This window comes from Macrobrachium rosenbergii, chromosome 14 (assembly GCF_040412425.1).
Source record: "Macrobrachium rosenbergii isolate ZJJX-2024 chromosome 14, ASM4041242v1, whole genome shotgun sequence".
NCBI classification, from domain to species: domain Eukaryota; kingdom Metazoa; phylum Arthropoda; class Malacostraca; order Decapoda; family Palaemonidae; genus Macrobrachium; species Macrobrachium rosenbergii.
Genome location: NC_089754.1, coordinates 1,223,667 through 1,246,016, shown reverse-complemented (window position 1 = coordinate 1,246,016; position 22,350 = coordinate 1,223,667).

Here is a 22,350-nt window from a genome sequence, read left to right as displayed (position 1 = left end):
TAAAGTGCATGTCTTCGGATGCATAGGATACAACCATAACTATGATTTGGTACATCTGTGCATAATATTTATTAATTGAATTATTCTTCTCATCTTCTGATCATGTACAGAAAAGACCATGACAAAAGTGCCTGTCAGTGTTGAGTGATCACTCTGCGTTGAAACAATGCTCATAAGATTGTTACTTGAAGTAATCTGAGGTTAATTAGGGTCACTGATCATATGAGCACGTCAAGGTTTAACTAATTTAATTTAAGTAGATGATATATCTCATTTAACATCATTTCAGGTTTTGCTTCTCTGATCATAAAATCTCTTGGTATATTTGTAAAAAGATAAAGTAGTGCAATCACATTCTTCATCAAGCTGCTTTTAGTGTTCTGTAAAAGAAAACTATTGAGATGGCTTTGTCTGTCCATTTGCACTTTTTCTGTCCGCACCTTTACTATCAGCCCTCAGTTCTTAAAAACTACTGAGGCTTGAGGGCTGCAAATTGCTATGTTGATCATCCACCCTTTAATCAGTAAACATACCAAAATGCAGCCCTCTAGCTTCTGTAATTTTTATTTTATCTAAGGTTAAGGTTAGCCATGTATCATGCATCTGGCACCGCTAGAGATGCCAGCCGCCGACACATCTTCACTTGACCGCATCTAGGGAGCAACTGAAAGCTGCCCGGTCGTGGCTAGAGTTTCATACTGCAGCACATCGAGAGTTTCATACAGCATTACACGCAGTAGGCTTACAGAAAACTCGACTGCGCCGAGGAAACTTCGGCGCATTTTTTAATTGTTTGTTTTCTAATTTGAAATTTCTAGTGGTTGGGGGCATCTACTGATGTATGGGGACATTATCTTCATACAACTAAATCGTAGAGAACTGATATAAACTGACTGAATGAAATTCTTGTTCTTGTTCTTCTTCTTCTTCTTCTTCTTCTTCTTCTTCTTCTTCTTCTTCTTCTTCTTCCAATAAAAATATTGAAAAATTTAAGATTTATATCCACTTCTTCTTCAGCTTCTTCTTCTTTGTACACAAAAACATTCTCCCTTTCCTGTACGACCTTAATGCCTTGCAAACGACTTGGGGCTTTTCCCAGAATCGCAATAAAAATATTGAAAAAATTTAAGATTTATATCCAAACTCATTTCTTTTAGAGTCATATATTTCTAAAAATATTCATTGCGTTTTAAGAATGGTCTACGCTATTCCCTTTGTACACAAAAACATTTCCCTTTCCTGTATCAGTGGAAACTGAGATTATTTTCTTTCCAATACCATTTATGTTTTTCCCATCCGAATGGGAAGATCCAGTCAGAATGGGCAGGGGTCAAAATTTTCCCAGAATCGTTAAATAAATCAATATATTGAAAGGCAATTGAGGTTTTGTCTCATATCGGCAGCGTATTTTTTCATCATATTAGAATACTCAAGAACATGTTTAAACTCATATCTTGGAAATGTAGAGTCATATGTATTTCACTAAAAATAGTCATTGATGCACCATCGGGGATGATTAAGAATGGTCTACGCTTTTTATGAGAAAATGTTAAATTGAGAAAATATATTTCATTTTCCACCACACAATTTTATATACTTAACGGTTTCCAAAAGTAATTTGTCCGGAAGTATTTTACGAAACATCTTAATTTGAGGAAAAGAAGACTTATTTTCTTGTCTTCAATTAAACCACTGTTATGTTTTTGCGACATCCAACGTAATTTCTGGGGGAGATGATTTGGCTCAGATAAAATAAAAATTACAGGGCAGGGGCTCATTTTGGGTAACTGAGTCATTCAACAAACCACCACAAGGTTTTTAAGAACTGAGGGCTGATAGTAAAGGTAAATCAATATTTTGACAAGCCATCTCAATAGTTTTTCTTTACAGAACACCAAAAGCAGCAATGAAGAATGAGAATGCTATCTTTTAGAAATATATTTTATGATCAGAGAAGCAAACCTAAATGTTGTTAAATATATATATCTATTGAATTAAATTATAAACCTACGTATATATGATCATGACCCTATATTAGCCTCAGATTACTATAACAATATTATGAGCGTTGTTTCAACGCAGAGTGATCACTCAACACTGACAGGCACTTTTGTCATGGTCTTTTCTGTACATGATCAGAAGATTATAATTAACAAAATGTTATGCACAGATGTACCAAATCATAGCTATGGTTCTATCCTATGCATCCGAAGACATGCACTTTATACAGGGACGCTATATCATATTTCATTGAGACTGCCACTGAACTGCAAAAACTAAATAATTATGTAATGGAAAATGTGAACAGTTTAATAGTTCCAAATACTATCAACTGAATATGAAAACCTTGAATGGATCCTAAATGGAACTTAAGATCCCCCCTAGTAAATACTTGAGAGAGAGAGAGAGAGAGAGAGAGACACATATATATATATATATGTCTCTCTCTCTCTGGTCACGATCCTCCAACGGGGTAAGATGTACCTGGTAAAAGCCCTCTGTTTTCATGTGACATTTTGACATAGCATAGATCAAGCATGACCCGGCAGTAACATCTATGTTGCCATTTAATAACAACCAAATTATAATTTACTACCCAGGTAACGGGATTAAAATGGGTTTTTGTGGAAAATAGCCCATGCTGTTTTTTCCAGTTCTGTTCACGGCGAAATGCGATAGTAATCGCCTCTGAGAAGTGTCCTGACATTAAATTTTACGTATTAGGTAATATGAAACTTATATTTTGCAAGCCTTCATATCCCTAAAACAAGATGGTTCCATATCTCTTTCTCATCCATTTCTTTTGATTATTCTCAAACGGGAAAATTTCGATTTAAAAATGCGCAAGATTAAGGAAAACGAGTAAAAAATGCGCCGAAGTTTCTTTGGCGCAGTCGAGTTTTCTGTACAGTATACAATGCTGTGTGAAACTTTTAGTCATGGCCCGGTGGTGGCCTGTGTTGTTGGTACCTATAGTGGTACCAGAAATATGATTATGGTTAACTTTAATCTTAAACAGAATAAAAACTACTGAGGCTAGAGGGCTGCAATTTGCTATGTTTGATGACTGGAGGGTGGATGATCGACATACCAATTCGCAGCCCTCTAGCCTCAGTAGTTTTTAAGATCTGAGGGCGGGCAGACAAAGCCAGACAAAGCCAATTGTTTTCTTTTACAGAAAACTAAGAGCTTTATCTTCCTCTGGTTTCCACTCAGGGACCGAAAATCGGCGTCGAAAGATTTCTCTTCAGTTTGTTTCTTATCTTTTCCAACAAAGGTATTTTTCAGCTTAATCGTTTTCAGTGTAATATTCTCTGCTTCTGTAAAATTCAGCAATTTAAGATACGCCTGTACTCACTACTTTTGTCTTGTAAAAGCCAAATAAATCTTTAGTTTTCAACTTTTTAGTGAAACAAAATAAAAAAAAAAAGGTTTACTTTAAATCTGAATCATTTTAAAATCATTTTACCTGTCTCCAGCACTTCTCTTCATTATCGATATGTAACATACTATATACTATCCCTTTTCCTGTTTACGAAATATTTTCATTGAGATATATCACACATTTATTCAGAATCCCACTTTTATACCCCAAGCTAGTCACTACCATAATTTCATAGTTTAACATGATTTTTCCTTCAAAATGATAACTTCCATCAGTCTGAACATATTACTTTCTGCTCACCAAGCACCAATCAACTCTCGTAGTATGTCTCCAAGCCTGATTTCATTTGTCGAAGTCATGTTAACGGCAGAAATGAGTTACTTTCAAGATTGTAAAATCACAATAACAACAGATTTGGAAAGAAACAGGGTCCTCACTGCTGAGCTTTAGAACAAAAACTTTTTAATCTACGACAGACAGAATGAGGTCACGTAACTAGGGTCTCTGAACTTGTGCGTTTTATTGTCGACTGTGACGAAGTTAGACATAGCAGCTGCAAGTGGTGTTACGTAACTATTCTTTTTTTATCTCATGTAAATTTTCATTTTTTTTTTATCTTGGTAAGACGCTCAGTCAAAACAACGATCATCTGGGTCAAGGCCAAACTTTAACTTGTAAATATATACCGGAAAGAGAGTTTAGGTACCGATATAAATAGTGATGACAATGAAAATGAAATGAGTCAGAGTCATCAATGGAATAATATATCAGACACTTATCAGCTCCGGTCCAATGTTTCATCTCCTCATAGATTTGCTTAGCGACTGAAAGTTCCGTGATCAGGGGAAAACGACGCCTTGATATCACACAGAGAACAGTTCTGGCATTTAAAGGATAATAATATATATCGAGATTATAAGAGTATTCAGTGAGAAAATATCATGAGTTATTAGCCTCGTCTCTCAAATGATTTTTTGCGGCACATCATTACATTTCTTAAAACTGTCTAGTTTTAAAACTGTCTAGTGTCAGGTGAATTTTGCTTTCAGTTCTAGATTGACAGTGAAAATTAACTGTGCATCTCAGTTTCAAAGCATAACCTAGTTTTCTTATTATCATGTAGCACACTTGGGAAACAAACTTATTTTCGTGCGAAGCAAAACAAGACACACATATTTGTGGCTCAGCTTACAGAGTTGGCGAAAGTTTCTGACATTTCCATTACATTGGCTCTTGGATGGCCGTCGGGAGACTCGTTGTTTATTTCTTCATTCTCTCATTCTCTCGATTTTCACAGAACTTTCAGTTTTCTGTAAAAGAAAACTATCGAGATGGCTTTGTTTGTCCGTCCGCACTTTTTCTGTCCGACCTCAGATCTTAAAAACTACAGAGGTTAGAGGGCTGCAAATTGGCACGTTGATCATCCACCCTTCAATCATCAAACATAGCATATTGCAGCCCTCTAGCCTCAGTAGTTTTTATCTCATTTAGCATTAAAGTTAGCCATGATCGTGCACCGAAAGATAGATCTATTTTCAGTGGCCTTTACTAAACACTGCAGGCTGTGGTACAGGCAGATGGAGGCCACACAAAATATTAAATACTCAGAAAGAAACTTAAATAAATACCTGCTCTGAATTAATTTTGCTTTTATCCATAGCAATTTTAGTTTATGCTGTAGAGGGGGAGGGGCTCTAATTTCGAAAAACCCTGTATTATAAATATATACAGATATAGATATATATATATATATATATATATATATATATATATATATATATATATATATATATATATATATATATATATATATATATATATATATATATATATATATATATATATATATATATATATATATATATATATATATATATATATATATATATATATATATATATATATATATATATATATATATATATATATATATATATATAATTGTAATAGCCACAATGCCCTCTTAACTTTCTCGAATTCTTCGCACTTTTTTGGATAAACTTGTTACTACAAAGCCATATGATTCAAGTGCAAGAAATATGAAGAAATTATGATGTCCGGTAGCGGGCGGGTGGACAATGGGACCTCGTTCTGATCAGTGGATCCGGGATCGTTTCCCGCCACCGGGCATCAGAATTTCTTCATATTTCCTGCACTTGGATCTTAAGGCTTTGTAGTGACAAGCGTGTCCAAAAAAGCGCAAAGAAGTCGAGAAAGTTAAGAGGGCATTTTGGCTATTACAATTACGCTTGTATCTGGTAAAGAGTGACCAGTAGATTCTACACACACACATGCACACACACACACACACATATATATACACTATATATATATATATATATATATATATATATATATATATATATATATATATATATATATATATATATATATATATATATATATATATATATATATATATATATATATATAAACACGTATATAAAACAGTTCCTGCACATTTAAATAACTTCTATGTTCTTGGAATGTATCGACTGAATAGTCTAAACGAAATTAAGACGATACATTTTCTCTGCCGCTATTTTTTTTTTCTAACGAAGAATAAATCTGCTTTTAAATCTGGGGCTCCTTGTTCCGTGCAGTTTTGCAGCTTTCCGGGTCAGAGTTTTAATATTTATGCCGAAGTCTTTCTGGAATTCCAGTTATTGTCGTATCGCGACATTCCTTCCGAATACGTTCGTAAGTTTATCTCGCGAATTTTCGCATGAAATATTTCTGATGAATATCAAAATTGTTTATTTTGTAAGTATCTAAACAAGACCTTAGTGAGGCTATATTTAAATTTTTACGATCGCTGGATTTCAGTGACCTGCTGTTTCAAATTTTAACCTTTCTTTGAGAACCGCAGAATAACCTCTGAGAATACACTGGGCTTATCATTTCGGATATTTCCAAAAAATATACCAATAACCCCAATGGTTTATAATATCCAATTCAATTTTATAAACTGTTCTTTTTATCTGTTAATTTTCAGGCTTGTCATTTAGCTGTTTATACACAAATAAATATTTAGATGTGTGTCGTTGCAAATTAATTGCTTATTAAGGGGTAGTTATTCTCCATTTATTTAAAAACTATATGAAAACAAGACTTCCATAATTCCTATAATAAGGGATATCAATAATCAAGTATTCAGTCACTGAAAATAAAACATTACTTCAATCACGGCCTGGCATTGATGAGCATATGAATTTTTCAAGATTGTAAAGGTAATTAACGAAGCAAATGAGACAAAACTTTCCCTTTGTTCACGCGTCATTTACTGCAAGTTCCCCTGAAGAGACCCCATCAGCATAGGCTTTGAAAAGGGCGCACGAATACCAGGCGAATTGTTTTTATGATAAATGCATGAAAATATGAGTATAAAGTAAATGAATAACCATATACAAGTAAGTTGGCAGCGATAAAAGAATTTATATATATATATATATATATATATATATATATATATATATATATATATATATATATATATATATATATATATATATATTTATTTTTTTTTTCATGTACATAATTATTAATAGTTTATATCTATAAACGGACATAGTTTCCATATCTATATTAATTTTTCAATTGTTCTGTATCTGATTTCTTGAAATATATGTTCTTAATGTCTTTAATTTTTCATATGCAATTTTATAAATGATATACATATACATATATAATCAGAAAGCTACAAACGTATTATATATATACCTATAATAATATATTTTCATATATTTTTAGTTGTGGCCGAATGGGTTAGTGCGTCCCTATAGTCCTGAGTCCTCGTCCGTCGCTGGTTCGACCCCACGGGACGGTGGACTTATTATCTACTAAAAATATACATATATGAAAATATATTATTTCCGATAGAGCGAATTGGATATTAAAGGACGTTTGTAGCTAGATTGTATATGAATCACGTGATGTGATAAATAGTCATACATATATATATATATATATATGTGTGTGTGTGTGTGTATTATATACCATTTATAAAATTGCATATGAAAAATTAAAGACATTAAGAACATACATTTCAAGAAATCAGATATAGAACAATTGAAAAATCAATATAGATATGTAAACGATGTCCGTTTATAGAAATAAACTATTAATAATTATGTACACGAAAAAATAAAACCATACAAATAAAGAAATCAAAAATTAATAAATATCTAATAGAAAAATACAATTTGTAAAGAAAGGTATAGAGTTATTATCTAATTCGAAATAAGGGAATCGCGAAGCATGAAGGAAAAATAATGGAAAATGAGAAAAAGAAGCTTCCTTTTTCACAGACTCAGCTCGAATGCGATTTTGATTACCCGTAATTGGTCTGGTGACTTTTCTTTTGCCTTTGTGAGAACACCAGGTGTCTGTGTACGAGAGAGAGAGAGAGAGAGAGAGAGAGAGAGAGAGAGAGAGAGAGAGAGAGAGAGAGAGAGAGAGAGAGAGAGTACGTTAGATTCTGAAAAAGAGCTGAAGGAATTTTTCTGTTCATAATTTGAATATGTTTTCCTAAGACCATCCTGGGGATATAAATCCCCCATTATTACTTTTAAAACTATAAAATATATTTGTTCAGCATTTTTTTGTTCTTTGATTTCTAAACAAAGGCATCAAACAGGTTACAAGAAGAACAATTCCTAGAGTAACAGTAATTAAGCTAACATGAATCTATACCAAAACACTTTCATTCTGTAGCTTTCAAGCGCGTACCCTCTTTTCATAATTTACTTTTTCCTTTTATCAAATCATCTGTAAATACTTTTCCCTCTAGGAGGTCTTGAGCCTGGAATAATCTATCCCCAAGTAACGTTTACAGACAGATGAGAGTATCTTGTACATAGCTTTAACCAACGTGAAACTCCAAATGAAGACAAAATTGCCGTTTGCATCCCAGAGTCTGAGGAGTGAATTTGGTTAGTGGAAGGTATTGCAACCATAAATTCCGTGGAGTAATTCCTGGTTACAACGTCAGCCTTGCTAATAGTGAGGTCTTCGCCAGCGGAAGCAATTTGTTAATGCGTTTCACTTATCATTTGCCCTGGGGCTGACCTCCTTAACCAAATTTCCCTCTTCTTCTTTTTTTAGCCCCTCGTACGTGGGGCTTATCCAGTCTTTCTTATCAGATTAATTCTCCTTCTACCCATAAATTTGTGGCAAACCAGTTCTTTTTCTTCCTAACTATCTATTAGAAGAATTTGGCTAATTTTCCACTTGCGGTATGTGAGACGAGGCGCCGTTTTTGCGTTTTATGAAAATTTAGTAGACAGAGTTTGTAGTACTTAATGTATGCTGAGTATAATTCATCTAAAAGAGGATTATTCACAAGAGATGAAACAATTCTTCATTTTCTTGTGTATTTTTTTCTAGTACTAATTGCAAGTCATATTCAAAGTGTAGATTATCAAACGATAGAAGAAAAACTCTTTTCCGATGCTTCTCTTAACCAGGTTTAATGTTCCGTTTTATGTAACAAACCGCTTGCGCGTGTTTGACTCTACTTTGATTGTAATAATTGGCAGGTAGTTATGTTTATTTTCTTTCACTAAAGATTTATTTATAATTTATTTTCTAAGTAAACCCTAAAAAAATGGTTACTGATCACTTTATTATTTCCATGACATTTGTCTGAAATTTTATACACAGTTGCCAATGCAGAATGAGTGGCTTTTTTGTATCAAGATATATCTACTGTACAGTTCTGGTAAAAAAAAATTAAAAATAACTTATTATTAAAGTCTAGTAATCTCTGAAGCATTCCTGTATCAAGTGAAAAAAAAACACTTCAACAACTAGATCATAGATCTTTCTAACATAATAGCAAAGCAAGAAACAAGGTAAAGGTAACCATGGCCTCTCAACCATAACGAAATGGGTCAGAAAGTGGTTTGATCATTTATTTGTAAATGAAAATAATTGCATATTCTCTTCGACTCTTGGATTTAAGTTACTTGATAGCTTGTTCATCCATAACCCAAATTTTGAAGTAGTTTTCATCATTCTCTATGGTCTTTTCCTTGAAAAGATGAACTGATCTTTTCAAGAGGAGGTTAAAGAGGATTCGTGAAAGCTACCAACATTCACACTGAGATGAATAGCCCAAGAGAAACTCCAGCTTCTCCTCAGCCGGAAAAGAATTTCTCCTTATTTTATTACTCACCATTTTGTGTAATGAAAGTGTCTCAAGCATTCATTGGAAAGACCAGATGGTTAAAATTGCTAAAAATATTTCGGTACGGCAGGATAATTGAAGGGTTTCCATGTGATCCGTCAAATCTTGGGGCCTCAGTGGAAGAAATGGTATTTACTGTGTAACCCTACATTTATTCTAAATATACATAATAATATGCTTTTGATCTCGGACCATGTATGTTTTTTCAACCATCAATTCAGCTTGTTTAATAAGTTTAATGATATACCCCAAAGGTTTCCAAACTGTTTCGAATTTTACCGGTTTTTTCACGGGCGAGAGGCCGGAAAATACTCATTTTCGACCTGAAATACAATTGAATATAAATGTGCTGGACGTAGCTGTTTAACTTTCAAAAGTGTTAAATAATAAGCCTTGACCGTTTCCATGATGTTCGAAGCCGAAATTTTGTTAGTATATTGCACAGCAGAATAAGGAATAGGAAAACATTAAAAAATATATATTCTCTTATTAGGATGAGAGACTCCTATACACCACAAAGCTCCATTTTTTTTTTACCTAACTTTAATGCTGAGTTGGTTTCTTAGTGCTTGATAACAACCATACTTCTAAGCACTGGTGTAGCCTTAAATATTTTGCGCGGTCGTGAAGACATATCAAACCAAATATAAAAGAAAATGAAAAACAGAACTGTACGACAGCAAGATAAGAGCGAAAAGCCCATTTTAAGAAGCAGGAAGCCACGTTTTGGATAAAAACAAAATGCAGAAGGACGTCACGAATAATAAGAGTCAGCGAGGTGATTTCATTTCAAGAAAGATAGGCTGTCAAGCCAAGCATTGGGGCGCTTCCAGTCATTCAGTGCTGGAGAGAGAGAGAGAGAGAGAGAGAGAGAGAGAGAGAGAGAGAGAGAGAGAGAGAGAGAGAGAGAAGCAGGTCCAGAAAATAAGGGGATGCAATACAAAGATTTCAAGATCAATCTGGTAGAAAGCCCCATAGTTGCACTAAGAAGTAATGACCTGGCTGGACAGCAATTTGAAGAAAGGAAGAGCGGTCCAGTTATGCCTACAGTGCACCACGTAAGGTGCAGTGACGGCACTAGGTACCGCCCACTACAAGGGAGTTAACAAAAAGTGCAAAAAAGGAAGGATATTGACCAACACGGATTCGTAACGCTAGTGTGGGCCAGTGAAGCAGGTAATTCAGCGAAGGAGACATAACCCTTCCCTGCAGTAACCCGTCAATTGCTGCAAATCAACCTGACACGACTTCATTAAGGGGAGCGTTTGAAAAAATCGTTTTTTATCAATAACACTGGTTTTTTTGCATGAATCGGTTTGAAATTTTGGGCATTGGTTAGTTTATGTGTAGCGAAAAGGTTAGTATTCATATTTTCCTTCTCGCCAACCCCCCCATTCTCTGGTACCCCGGCCCCCTCAAAATTCTTAAAAAAAAAACTCAGACATAACTATTGCAACCTAAGAGCTGAAATTTACGTGGTAGACAGGTATTATAGATTAGAATAAAGTAATAGAGCGTTTTTATCAACTCAGACTGCATATCACACACAAATGAAAGATAACATTTTCCTTATGAGAAATGCATGTAAATGTGAACATAGAAGAAATTGATAAATAAGCATAAATAACTCGATATTTTAAAAAATTTAGAGAGATTAGAGCCATTTATATTATTAAACTATTGACAAAAATATTTAAGAAAAACTGAAAATAGACAAAAGAAAAGTTTTAGAATGCAAATAAAGAAAAATGAATATGATAAGTAGGCAACAATCTAATTATCATACAGTACATGAATAGAAATAATTAAATGCATATGAATATGATATATATATAATATAATATAATCTATAATATATATATATATATATATATATATATATATATAAATATATATATAGATACATATATATATATATATATATATATATATATATATATATATATATATATATATATATATATATATATATATATATATATATATATATATATATATATATATATTTTCAGGGCATAGTTTTTCCTTATACAATTTTCGTTAAAAGCAATTCCTTTAGTGGCATCAATGAGTTTATTGCAGGAATCTTCATAACGCCGGAGTTTTTCCCGGTTTCCGTTCGTCATTTTCTGATGAAAAATACGCAGACCTCCTTCTTCGTCCGTCGCGACAGCTGTTTCGCCCAACTGTGGCATCATCGAGGGACTACTGACTTACAATCTGGCCTTTCCATCTATTTATATCATTGTGTGGGGCGAATGACCTTCATTTAGGACGCTGTTTCAAGTGCTTAGTGCTTCCTTAAGTTTCCTAAATGGTTAAGCTTTTAATCCAGTGACCGACCATTTCCCAGGCCTCGAAGTCATTCTCCTCATTGTAAGGCAGTAGTCCCTCAATAAGGTCACAGTCGACCCAAACAGCTGTCGCCACAAAGACCAATAAATAAATATATATATATATATATATATATATATATATATATATATATATATATATATATATATATATATATATATATATATATATATGTATATATATATATATATATATATATATATATATATATATATATATATATATATATATATATATATATATATATATATATATATATATATATATATATATATATATATATATATATATATATATATATATATATAGAAAGTAGAACGAAAAATGTGGAATGCTAAAACAGATAGCTTTTTGCCAAACGGAACTGTCCCGCTGAAAAAGTTTGCTATCCATATTCCATGGACCAGCGTTAAACTGAGACAAACTGGATGTCATCTGCCGACAACGTCAATATTGTCGAGTTAGGTTTGCCCTTCTGATACACAGGCAATGACACCAAGTCAGTTTAATTGTCAGAATCGTACATCACAGAAGGTCGTGTTGGAAGCTTCTCGCCCATTGCTTTTCTGTTTAGAGGAATTAGAAGTCTACAATGTGAATCCAAATGTTTATAACGAGCGCAAAATAAGCACGACAGGAATGGAATGCATATATTCATTATGTATTTTAATATTATGGTGTTTATTAAATTTTATTCATAACCTGTCATCTAGTGAGTGGAGGTTTGGTCTCAAATTGCGTTTACTTTATTGAAATATCGATTTACCTTGTCCAAACAAAGATATCACTGACGAAAATTCTTATACTTTTCCGTCTGTAAAAGCATGTCTATGAATTGGACATAAGGCATGAGGCAAATGCAATAACGACAGAAAGAAAATGAATAAATGGCATATATAAATATAGCAGTCTAATATTTCTACCCATATTTCTTCATTATTTGCTTTGTGTACCGTGAATATTGAATGTTCTCACAGGATTTTTTTTTAGGTCGCATACTTCTTGATTTTTTTACATGTCTTATGCCTGTCTGTCGTCGAATCTTGTAAGTCAATTTCCGAGCTGTTCCCTTCGTTCTATGGACTTGAAATTTTGCCAGGTTACTCAATCCCGGTGACAATACAACCTTATATGATCAGTAGGTGAGCAGTGGCCTCTAGTGACCCTACAGTGATCTCTCCCAGTATCTCAGGATTTGTATGAAACTTCAGAATTTACTCAACTTCTTTGACTCGGTAAACAACTCTGCGGATTTTTCACTACTTCTTCCATCCCCCTCTTCCATCCCCCCACTTCCCCTTCCATCAGCTCATGATCAAGTGTTAATTTAACTGTCCTCTCCCCCCCTTCCCTCTTCCTTCCCCTCCCCTTCCCTCTCCCATCCCCTTCCCCTCCCCTCCCAAAGCACATGATCAAGTGTTCATTTAGCTGTGTCTCCCTTCCCTTCCCTCTCCCCATACCCCTCCCTTCCCCTCCCCTCCCCTCCTCCTTCCGGTGCATAGATCAAGTGTTAATTCAGCTGTGTCCTCCCCTTCACTTCCCTCTTCCCTCCCCTTCCCCTCCCCTTCCCCTCCTTCCCCTACCCCTTCTGGGACCAGTAGATTCTACATATATATTCAGCCTAAAAAGCAATAAAAATCGATTGTCCACTTGGCTACAATGCTGAGAATGGGTCTATTCCAGCTCAAATATATATATATAATATATATATATATATATATATATATATATCTATATATATATATATATATATATATATCTGTAAACGATATAGAGGCAACAGATATGGTACCTCGTTCTGATAAATGGACCCGGTATCAGAATTTCTTCATATTTCTTGCATCTTAAGGCTTTGTAGTGTGACAAGCTTATTCAAAAAGCATGAAGAATTTGAGAAAGTTATATATATATATATATATATATATATATATATATATATATATATATATATATATATATATATATATATATCTATAAATATATATATATATATAAATTATGTAGAATTAACACTTTTTTGATGTAACGTATTCAGGAAACGGCGATGAAAGTTCGCAACAGATTTTTATCCCCTTCTCTCTCTCTCTCTCTCTCTCTCACCACTATCGTCAGGTCTCTCTCTCTCTCATCAAGCCAAGTTCACCCACCCGACAATGGTATTAAAGAAACGCTAGTTTCGTTTATTATAAATGGACCAAAGATTAAAATGCATAATAAATGAAATATCGAGTTAGATAACTAAACTCTAAACTGCAAAACACTTTTAAAGAAGTCTCACTGGCTACTGCCTGACAAACTCAGAATTTCTTCAATAACTTCATGCAAAACAGTCTTGGATCTTAAACAGTCCATACTTGTACAGTGTCCACAGACATATTCCAAAAGCAAACATGAAGAAAACTCCCAAAAATATATGAAATGCAAAACACAATAATGGAAAGTTAAAAGGATATGGCAAACATGTGGACAAAATAATAATATGAAAGAGGTTAATATTCATATTAAATGTAGTTCAAAAGTTCATAATGATTAGAAAATCATAAAAAATCATTTAATTTTCTCCCATAAAAACAGAGATTTCAAACTCTACCTTATATATATATAAAGCCTGGATCCTCTAAAGCTATATAGACAACTAGTTCTATACGTTAATGAACGATCAAACTCACTTTATATAGATTTTGGCATATATAGATCAAATTAACGCACGTATACGAATATATAACACTAAGATCACCTGATAACATTGCTGAGGAATCAAACTATTTGCTGAACATAAAGATTTTACCATTTTTTTCATCTGAGAAAATTCTTCCATCACATCTTAAAGCATTAATTGAAATGTTATGAAAACTTGTAAACCGAATAGAAATAGGTTTATGGTGATTAAAGCTGCCACATTCATCAAAACTTTTCCGCAATATCCTTGATATATTTTCATCAAAATACGAAGAAATTTGGCAGGTCCAATTAACAATGGGATTACCTATATATATAAGAGTAGAATTATATATATGTTATATGGTATAAGGCCACAACTAAGTAAATTTTTATCAAAATTACATCAAGAGAAGCCCTGAATCATAACTCTTTTTAAGACTGGTAATTATAAACTTTTTATCGTTACAGGTAAAACTCTTCTTGAAACTTTCATCAAAATAAATAAATTTGCACTCCAACTGGATCTTTGAAGAGTTATGGCGAACATCCTAAGTAAATTTGCTATCAAAATTACATCAAGAGAAGCCCTGAATCATAACTCTTTGCTAAGACTGGTAATTATAAACTTTTCTCGCTGAAACAAATAAGCACTCCAACTGTCTTTGGGCTATGGCGCTGCACACACACTGTATATATATATATATATATATATATATATATATATATATATATATATATATATATATATATATATATATATATATATATATAATATATATATATATATGCTCAAATCTGGCTCAAAAAAAGTCTTCTATTAACTACTTTTAATTTAATTCATCTTAGAAAGTCAAACTCATCCATTCCTTGCGTGACTGTCCGTCATAAATCCGTCAACTTACAAATTATTAGCGAATGCCAGTGGCACTATTCACAAAACGCATTTTACTCCGTCAATTAATTGGGACGCTTGAAAATATTTTGATATTGCTGCTTCTATTAAACCAACTTGCAAACTCCTTCATGATATCTACGCACGTTTTTACACCCTTATCAAAAGTATGTTTTATACAGGAGGTAAAAGTCTCTTGTCAAAGATGATTTCTAAACGTATCAGCGGATGCTTTTTGCTATACAGGGTCTACAAAGATTATAATGTTTCTATCATAAGTAATTGCTAAGTAAATGGATATTATTTTGTATAAGACATAAAGAATTATGCTGTTAGTTTTATTGAATCTCTTGGTAGATGCTTACTACTGAACAGTGTTTACAGAAATTATATATTTCTATAATTAGTGACTGCTAAGTAAGTTTACGTAACTTTATTTAGGAAATGGAAAATTATGCTTCTAATCTTTGTTGAGAATGTTTCTGAAAGCAACGACTATAAACCAACCTAATAATTGATGACTTTGTCATTTATATCTTAAAGAAGAAACTGCAGATTCCAGGCTTTATATGTTTGCAAACTAAGTTGCGCTGATCATGTAAAAATACGGAAGACTTCAATACTTTTGCAAGTATGAACGTCTTTGTCGGAAAGAATATTCGCTACAAATATGAAGCTGAAGGTGCTTTAGAATACCAGTGAAGGTTCGTCAAACTCGTCTAATAGTTGCTGAAAGCCTTTACATGCAAACTTCCTGAAACTCTTCCCGTCTATAAACAAAAGAGTAGATTTCGTTTCCCAGAGAATACAATGAAAGATGGATTCCCCAAGTACGAATCTGATACTCTGAAAAAAGCAGTAGACATCACAAGAAGTGCAGCTGCATTATAAGACTCTTCAATCTATTTATAAACCTCCCTATGCCATCATTTTTCCGCATTCAGCACATAAATCTCTGGAAGATTTCGGGTGTGGAAATGGGTTTTTGATCATTTTTCTTGTTGTATAGTTATATAAACTATAGACTGTATCGAATATAGTTCACCATTCTGAGATTACTTTATCCAGACACCAATATTAATCATTTCCCATTCCTGAAGTCATGACTAATTTCTTAGTAGTTTTCTTCGAGCTTAGCCTATAATCTAAAGTTAAAATATATTGCACCCTCAATAAGCAAAAATACCTTCATATAATTTTCTAAGATACAATAGAGAGAGAGAGAGAGAGAGAGAGAGAGAGAGAGAGAGAGAGAGAGAGAGAGAGAGAGAGAGAGAGAGAGTTGATCATTTTTTTTACTTTAATACGTAGAACTCGGTGACTCATTTGTTACTTTTCGAAATGGAATTAACAAAAAAAAAAACGTCTAAGTTCTTTTGAAAATATGAAAGTATTCAATTTAAATTTGCATTGTGTTCTCATATAAAATATTCAGGGTGTAATTGTGTTCTCAAATAAAATATTCAGGGTGTAATTGTGTTCTCAAATAAAATATTCAGGGTGTAATTGTGTTCTCAAATAAAATATTCAGGGTGTAAGCTGGAAACGAAGTACTTCTATGGGTCTTGATGAGTTCTTTTGGCTTTCCAAAGACTAACCACAAAACCCTCCACTCAATAGTTAAACAGCAATGACCACATCTGTATATTTTCCTTTTGGACCTAAAAGGAAAATGGTTTAGGAAAGCCGAGTCGGAAACTTCATAATCCTTGGTGCCTTATTAACCGTGGCGCTCCGAGCGAACTTTGCCATCAGTGAGTCCTCTTCTGTATGGAAAGAAATTTAAGAAATAACTTTGGTGCAGGCTAAAGGGACACTGTCACGGTTACCACCTGTCGCCCCTTTCTCCAAATTTGTCCGAATGCTTTTGTTATTTATTCAACGCTGCTTGTTAAGCTTGGATACAAAAATGTCATTTCACTTTTGCAATAATTTTGAGAAGTAAGACTATTTAATCGTAAAATTTCTACTGAACATAATTTAAATTCATTACTCCATATTAGCTTTGGTGGCAAAAAAAAAATCTTTGTCTCTTATATGCTGACTTAGTTTGTTTTCTGTGGTGAAACTGAGAACGATTAGGAAGATTAACATGAATCTTTAAAGGAACTGTTAATGCCATAGGCAAAATTGTATGAATGAACAGAAGTTATTTGTACAATACGCAATTACAAAAAATAAATGATATGAATAGAAATCAGTTACCAAAAGAACTTATATTTTCTCCATGTTTTACACACACGTACGCTGACCCACAACGTCACTAAGAATTTAATTAAGAATTATGTGAGGAGTAAAATAATAATGAAAATAATATCGAGAGGTCATATCTCTTCTTCCGGAGAGTTGCCTACTTATTATTTTCGATCTTCTGCCAATTGTTTTAAATGTTTTCCATAAAGAGAAGCAAGAGAGAATTATGCAGAGGAAAAGAAATGAAGAACTATTGATTTCAAACGAACAGAAGTGATTGGGGCTCATGCACCAATAAGAAGGAATTAGGCCCCGGAAGGGTTAGTGCCCCCAGTGCACCTCACGTGGTGCACTGTCCGCATTACCAAAGAGTGTTGCAGCATCCCTTCGCCCTCTAGTATTTTACTTCACCTCCATTCCCGCTTCCCTTCTTCAGTTTTCCTGTCCAACCTCTCTAACTATTACTTCATAGTGCGACTGTGGGGTTTTTCCAAGTTCCACCTTTAGATCATTGAGCTTCAGCTCTATTTTCTGAATCACTGTGCCTTGCTGTCCAACCGCTCCAACTGCCTCTTTTAACTGTCTTAAGCACCGAGTGGACGAAAGTGGTCCAGTGCTTGGCTTAACAGCCAAAACTTTGTAAAATGATAAGGAAGTCTCCGGGATCTGGTTGCAGGAGCTTCCAGAAATATTTGCAGCTATATACGCAAATGGAAGGGGACTCAAATAAGTGCATGATCATTCGTTTGAGGGCAATTTCTTAATGGAATAGATAATCCTATAAAGATATATGCCAGGAATAATAAGGAGGTCAATAATATCCTTTGAAAGATAGGGGAAACATTTATAATTGTTTTGTATTCCATCTATGACAAAAGAAGATATGTCACACTTAGAAATAACAAGGGCTCCTTGACGGTTCAACTCCAAAGGGTCAACCAGAGTGAAGAAGACTTTGGGCAGCACAGAACTGCCTAAATCGTCTTGACGAGGACTGTCAGCCCGCCGAGAAGCGTCGCCTGCAACCCGATAGGATGGTGCCATCAAAAGAGCGATCGCGACCCTTATTGGCGACGCCAACCCAGAGTCTTTTTGTCATCGGGGACGAAACTGAGGCCGGAAGCCTTTTCGTGCTTGAATCCCCCTGCTTGAAAGAGGAGAACCTATCAACAAATCATCTGAAAGACGAATGTTCTAGTGTCCCTTCATTACATCTGTATATTATTGCAGCACAAATGTCGTTGAACATCCCACGGTAATAACTTATTTATTTCCAAAAAATGGATTTATAATTATTTGACAAAAAACTTAATGATTAGAACCAATTGGTTCTAGCAAAATAAGTCTCCCGGTCAGCTATCATGGTGGTTGCTGTGGTTGATAAAATTCTAAGGTATACTTAAAAACATCTAAATTCAAGAAATGTCCTTGAACATCCCACTCGTGATGGCTCAGTGGAATTAAATTCACTGTGACAAAATTCATGATTAGACACGTTTTCCAACTAGGTGACAGTTCCAGTACCGCTAGTGGCAGAGCACTTATCAAAACTAATTCAGCAAGCATGCTCATAAGTTATCCCTCGGTGGTCATAGTGGATTGGTTTTAAACGACATTATGAATATTTGACTGTAAAAAAAATGTTATGGAGTTTCCCTGAAAAATTATATATATATATATTATAATGTTTGATTGTAAAAAATGTTATATATATATATATATATATATATATATATATATATATATATATATATATATACATATGTGCTATTTAATCACGAATTTACTATACAATCGGAATATCTTACAACCACATTGCTTCCTCTCCGGCCAAGATTCGAAACTGGATATTTGGCAAACTTATAATGACAAAAAGTCTACTTTGACCATTCGGCTCACTATTGACCGACCAACTATATGTAAGAAGTAAGATTTGATTGTCTCGCTGGTATAGGATAGAGGAGGGTAATGGAGACTACATTCAATCACAGGAGAAAACAATCCGTTGAAACTTAAGGTAATAATTCCAAGGATTTATGTTAATGCTAAGCTGATGCCAGCAGCTGAATAGTATAGAGATGCTAAAGTCATTCGTAATACTTGTTATATCAGCTGTTTTTAGATTCATTACTAATTAAGAAAGTTGAACGGTCTTAAATCATATTTTAACTGTTCTTATTGCATATATCTCAAAAAATTTAATGAGACGAGTCTTGGTACTAAAACTCTGTTGACCTTTAAAAACAAACTATGAAGGAGGTACCTGGTACCACGCTATACAACGGTTGCTTTAAGTACTTCGAAAGCTAAAATGCACCAGCCATTTCAAGAAACGTCCAGTGAAATACTCGTAGTAACAGAGTGAGCTCTCGCAGAATCTAGGCATCTCTTGGGTACAAGTAGTCAGCTGGTGGAGATGATGATGATGGCAGAGTTTTCCACTGACCCCGAGGTCAGGTAAAATAATTATGGAGAGACAGAAAGAGAGAGAGAGAGAGATGAAGGGAATTCTGATTAATTCCCAACAAGGCCAAGTAAAGAACTTTGTAGAAATAGGTTGTAAAAGGCCTTAAAGACATATTTCTTTTTTCCTCAACATAATGACTTCAAACTCCTGGAGGGCTCCGTCATCAAAGCCTCCTCGAAATTGCTTTTCTTTCCATTTTCGTTTTAAAGTTCGTGAGGTGGAATGCAAACAGAGCATCTCTCTTGTCTGAACATTACAAAACCTTCAAGAAAAGATTGCTATAAAGTGGTTATGAGTCTTAACTTATCCTTGAAAAAAAAAATCTGAATTGTCGTTTATAAGAAACCCTGATATATTTCGTACCTTGTTTTCATGCTCAAGAGCTTTCAAAAGACGAAGTCATGAATATGCAGCCACAAGCTTGAAAACTATCGGTTATTTCAGTAGGGAGAGGCCGACGTTATTCCTCCTGACAAAATACTTTTGGTATTACCTCGTACCAGACGTTCTTGTGCAGATGGCAAACCGGTTTTGGCCATTAGATCTGAATGTGAATGTGAATGTGAATGTTGTGAAGTCACAGGGGAAAAAAAGTCACAGAAATTTTGGCTAAGAAAAAAAATCACAGGAAAAAAGTCACATTAATTTAAGGTGGCCAATAATCATTAAGTCAGGGTAGGTTAGATTAGATTAGGTTATAGCTTAGGTTAGGTTAGGTTAGGTTGGGGGTAGGTTAGGTTAGGTTAGTTATAACTTAGGTTAAGTTAGGTTAGGTTAAGTTATAGGTTAGGTTAGGTTAGGTTATAGTTTGGTTAAGTTGGGTTAGGTTAGGTTAGGTTACTTTTTTCCTGTGACTTGATTACCCACTACCATAAATCATTGTGAAATTTTTCCCGTGTTACTTTTTTTGTTTTATCTGGATTCGTTGTGAAACCTTGTGATATTTTCACACATAAAATGCTTCCTACCTGCTCGAAAACTCTCTGTCACTGAGCAAGTCTTCACTGTTTATTCAAACCATTTATTTAGTATCTCTATAAATTTTAAAACCACGTATTTTTGAAAGGAGGCCATTTTGAGCCGTAGACAAAGTTTTATACAAGAAAATGTGAATCAGATTATAAAATAAAAATACTATTTCTGACTCTTTTTCGATTTTTCTGTCTTAACTCTGATGGAATGAAGAAAAATGTCGATAAGTAGTTTTGTGTCCTAATAAATCACAATATGCATTATTCCTTTTGGTAGATGTTTTATTAGACAATTATAAATGATTCTCTCTCTCTCTCTCTCTCTCTCTCTCTCTCTCTCTCTCTCTCTCTCTCTCTCTCTCTCATTTACAAGCATTTGCTTCTCGTTTCGTTCTTTTTCTTCCACTTTATCGTCCATCTCTCACGCTTTGTTTTACTCTTCTTTGTTCTTAATCCGCTGTAATTAGCCCCTCTATCCAGTGTTTCTTGTTTTGATATCTCGTGAGTCCCTTCCCCAAATATTCTTATTGTTCTTCCTACGGGAACTGAATACAAAGAATATGTTCTTTGTGCCTTGCATAGTATGGTGTTACAAATGAACAGAATATCAGGAATATATTCTGAAACACATTTTCAATATCATGTTTATTTATTTTTACATTGATATTTTTGTTGTATAACTAGGTTCTGAGAACTTTACTGGTATTTATTTTATTGTTGTTGTTATACTGGTTAACTGTATTTTGTGTTTAACTATATTTTATATTTAACTATATAGTTATCAAGCTTCAAATTTCACCTAATAACGAATTCACTATACCTAAGGGATAGCTTGATAAAAATAAGAAAAATGTCATTCATTCACAAAACAGCCGATATCACTTTCACGAGAAGATGGGAAAGTTTAAATGCAGATTGTTTTGGTTACAGATCCTCACGTAAGATTATGAAAGGTCTCAGAGATATGGTGGACAATAGCTCAAGGTTTTCGAAGCCCAACAGAGAGGATAGCCAAACATCAGTTGCTTATGGAAGTAACTCACCAGTGTATTTTGACTTACTCTTTGGTGAAATCCATTTAGAAATAAATCGGCAATTAATTTATATAGTGAATAGCCAAATAGAATGAGCGTTTCACAACAGAGAAGTTCGTCTTTTATAACATTAGAAACGCTGTTACAACGGGTTCTTACAACTCAGAATCCGACACCAGAAGGTATTCTATCCGCTTCCACTCTC